The 3945-nt window shown below is 44.0% G+C and overlaps 1 pseudogene; it reads left to right on the top strand.

Annotated features, from left to right (window-relative positions):
• The first annotated feature begins 2282 nt into the window (after positions 1-2282).
• On the top strand, positions 2283-2949 carry LOC137361395 (G2/mitotic-specific cyclin-B1-like; annotated as a pseudogene).
• The last annotated feature ends 996 nt before the right edge of the window (positions 2950-3945 follow it).

Below are 3945 nucleotides of genomic sequence, written 5' to 3'. Positions count from 1 at the left end.
GGATAAAGTCTCAGAGTCCCGTTCCTTGACTTGTGCTGAGATATTTCTGGCACAAAGACCAGAGGATGCAACTACACACACAAGTACACTCACACATACACACACGCAAACACACACATACAAACAAGCACACAAGTACACACGCAAACTCACAATCACACACACACAAACTCACATACACACTCGCCTTTCCACATGCAAACACTCTCACACACATTCATATTCACACAGGCACACATAATTCCACACATTCACACGCACTCACGCACATAGTTTCACATACACACACTCACACACAAGTACAAACGCACAGTCACATGCAAAAACACCATCTCAAACACACACACACACAAACTAATTGAAACTCACCATGTCATCCTTATGAGCAATTAGACACGGGCAATAAATGTTGGCCCAGCACGCAACGCCCACAGCCCATTAAAGAATAACACCAAAGCACACACACATTCACACACACGTATATATATATATATATATACACACACACCCAAATACACACGAATGCACCCCCCACCCCCCCCCCCCCCCCACACACACATACACCACTGTGAGTCTTGAGGCAGTAGGAATTGGCTTCTTGTGGAAACAAGTGCTGATGAGAAGAGAAGGAAGGGAAATGAGGAGGAGAGGATGTTGGCGTTAATGTGATGTTAATGTGATAATCGTAGGCAGACAAATCTACTGTGAGGTTGCAACTACATCCAAGAAATGATTGATCATCATTCCTTGTTTCTAATAACGGGAGCTAATCTGCTCAGTTTGGTGTTGTTACTACTGGTATACATAGAAAAAGCTGGAGGCCATTCAGGCCTCACGTTTGAACTGCCATTCAGTGACAGCATAGCAGATCTGAATCTGAACTCCATAATCCACCTCAGAGTTCATATTCCTCAATCCACTTGACGAGAAAAAAAATCTATCCATCTCATGTTTAAAGTTATTTATTACGCTCCAGCATTTCCTGATTTTTTTTCATGGGAGAGAATTACACACAAGAAATATTCTCAATGTGATGCACTGTTTGTTATCTCCCATCATCAATGGCCTGCCTTCGACTTTAAAGGTCTGCCCTTGAATCTAACACCAGCAGGAAAAGGCGAATGTCCGCACAATTCTTATTAATTCCTTTCATATCTGAAAATCTTTAATCAAAACCTATGCTACAGCCCTTCCTATCTCTGTAAACTCCTTCACTCCTACAACCTTCCCTATGTCTGTAATATCCTCCACTACTATAGCCCTCCCTATCTCTGTAATCCCTTCCACTCCAACAACGTCCCTTATGTCTGTAATCTCCTCCAACCCTGAAACCATCCCTATCTCTGTAATTTGTTGAGGCCCTGAGCTCTGGAATTCCCTCCAGCCCCTTACTCTCCATATCTCTGAAAACTCCTCCAGCCCCTACACTCTCCATATCTCTGAAAACTCCTCTTGCCCCTACACTCTCCATATCTCTGAGAACTCCTCCTGCCCCTACACTCTCCATATCTCTGAAAACTCATCTAGCCCCTACACTCTCCATATCTCTGAAAACTCCTCCTGCCCCTCACTCTCCATATCGTTGAAAACTCCTCCAGCCCCTATACTCTCCATATCTCTGAAAATTCCTCCTGCCTTCACTCTCCATACCTCTGAAAATTCCTCCTGCCCCTTACGCTCCATATCTCTGAAAAGTTCTCCAGCCTCTACACTCTCCATATCTCTGAAAAATCCTCCTGCCCCTACACTCTCCATATATCTGAAAACTCATCTAGCCCCTACACTCTCCATATCTCTGAAAACTCCTCCTGCCCCTCACTCTCCATATCGTTGAAAACTCCTCCAGCCCCTATACTCTCCATATCTCTGAAAATTCCTCCTGCCCTCACTCTCCATACCTCTGAAAATTCCTCCTGCCCCTTACTCTCCATATCTCTGAAAAGTTCTCCAGCCTCTACACTCTCCATATCTCTGAAAAATCCTCCTGCCCCTACACTCTCCATATATCTGAAAACTCCTCCTGCCCCGACACTCTCCATATCTCTGCAACTTCCTGAAACCCCGACAATTTTACCTATTTCTGTAATATCCTTCAGCCCCGAAAGCGCTCCCTATCTCTGTAACCTCCTCCAGACACTACATCTATATCGATTTCTCTAATCTCATCAGCCCTGAAAAAAATAATCCTGCCTCTGTCATCTACGCCAACCTCTGCAACCCTCCCTATCGCTGCAATAACGTCTGAAAGAGATAACCCTGCCTATGTCAGGATAACCCAGTAGCAAAGAGCAATTTACAACTTGTTGGTGTGACAGCAATGCTAGTGGCTTCCAAATATGAAGAAATGTATCCCCCAGAAATTGGTGACTTTGTCTATGTTACAGACAACACATACTCTACAGCTGCAATACGTGAGATGGAGAGGAAGCTTCTTCAGAAGCTTAACTTTTCTCTTGGCAGGCCTCTTCCTCTGCACTTTCTGAGGCGGTCTTCAAAAATTGCAGGAGTAAGCTCTGAACACCACACTCTGGCTAAATATCAAATGGAACTCACCATAGTTGACTACGAGATGATTCATTATCTTCCATCCCAGATTGCTGCAGCTGCTTTTTGTCTTGCTCAGAAAGTCTTAAATGTTGGTGAATGTACACCTCTTCTGCAGCATTATATGACCTATAAAGAAGATGATCTTGCTCCAGTGATGGAGCACATTGCCTAGAATGTTGTGACAGTCAATCAAGGCCTCACTAAACATATGACTATTAAGAACAAGTATGCAAGCAGCAAGCAAATGAAAATCAGCAACCTTCAACAGCTAAAGTCTGGTGTGGTGGTCAACCTTTCAAAGAACTTACTGCCCCGGAAATAGCTACCATACCTTTCTTTGAAAGGCAGCTTGTTCTTGTATAGTCTTGTCTGAGATGCTTGTCAGCACTATGTGCTACTGTAAATAAGAAATGTAGTTTCCATTATATCTACTATCTGAATTTTGTTCACTAATAAAACTGATATTAAAAATGAAAAAAAATAAAATAAAATAAAAAAACTGGTCACTGCATTATAGGAAGGATGTGGAAGATTTGGAAAAGGTGCAGAGGAGATTTTCTAGGTATGGAGGGAAGGTCTTACGAGGAAAGGCTGAGGGACTTGAGGTTGTTTTCGTTGGAGAGAAGGAGGAGAAGAGGTGACTTAATAGAGACATATAAGATAATCAGAGGGTTGGACAGGGTGGATAGTGAGAGCCTTTTTCCTCAGATGGTGATGGCAAACACGAGGGGACATAGTTTTAAGTTGAGGGGTGATAGATATAGGACAGATGTCAGAGGTAGTTTCTTTACACAGAGTAGTCGGGGCGTGGAACGCCCTGCCTGCAGCAGTAGTAGACTCGCCAACTTTAAGGCATTTAAGTGGTCATTGGATAGACATATGGATGAAAATGGAATAGTGTAGGTCAGATGGTTTCACAGGTCGGCGCAACATCGAGGGCTGAAGGGCCTGTACTGCGCTGTAATGTTCTATGTTCTATGTTCTATGTCTCTGACCACCTCCACTCACTACAGCTGATCCCTATCTTGGTAACATCCTGTAGTTACTACAAGCCTCGCTATTCCTGGAACATCCTCTAATCCCCACAAGACTTCTCCGTCTCTGTAACCTCCTCAAGACTCCACAAACCTTACTGTCCATGTAATCTCCAGTAGCCCCTACAATCCGCAGTACTTCTGAAAACTCCTCCAGCCCCTACAACCCTCATAACTCTGTAACCTCCACCAGACCATGCAGACCTCTGAATTTCGGTAACCTGTTCCAACACCACCCCAGCTCTGCAAAATCCTCCAGCCTCAGAAAACCTCCCTATCTCTGTGACCTCTTGCAGCCACTCAACCATCCCTGTTTCTGTAACTTCTCCAGCCACTAAATATGTGACTATCTCTGTAGCATTCT

This window comes from Heterodontus francisci, unplaced genomic scaffold (assembly GCF_036365525.1).
Source record: "Heterodontus francisci isolate sHetFra1 unplaced genomic scaffold, sHetFra1.hap1 HAP1_SCAFFOLD_49_2, whole genome shotgun sequence".
In the NCBI taxonomy this organism is placed as follows: Eukaryota; Metazoa; Chordata; class Chondrichthyes; order Heterodontiformes; family Heterodontidae; genus Heterodontus; species Heterodontus francisci.
This window is presented reverse-complemented; position numbering and strand designations above follow the sequence as displayed.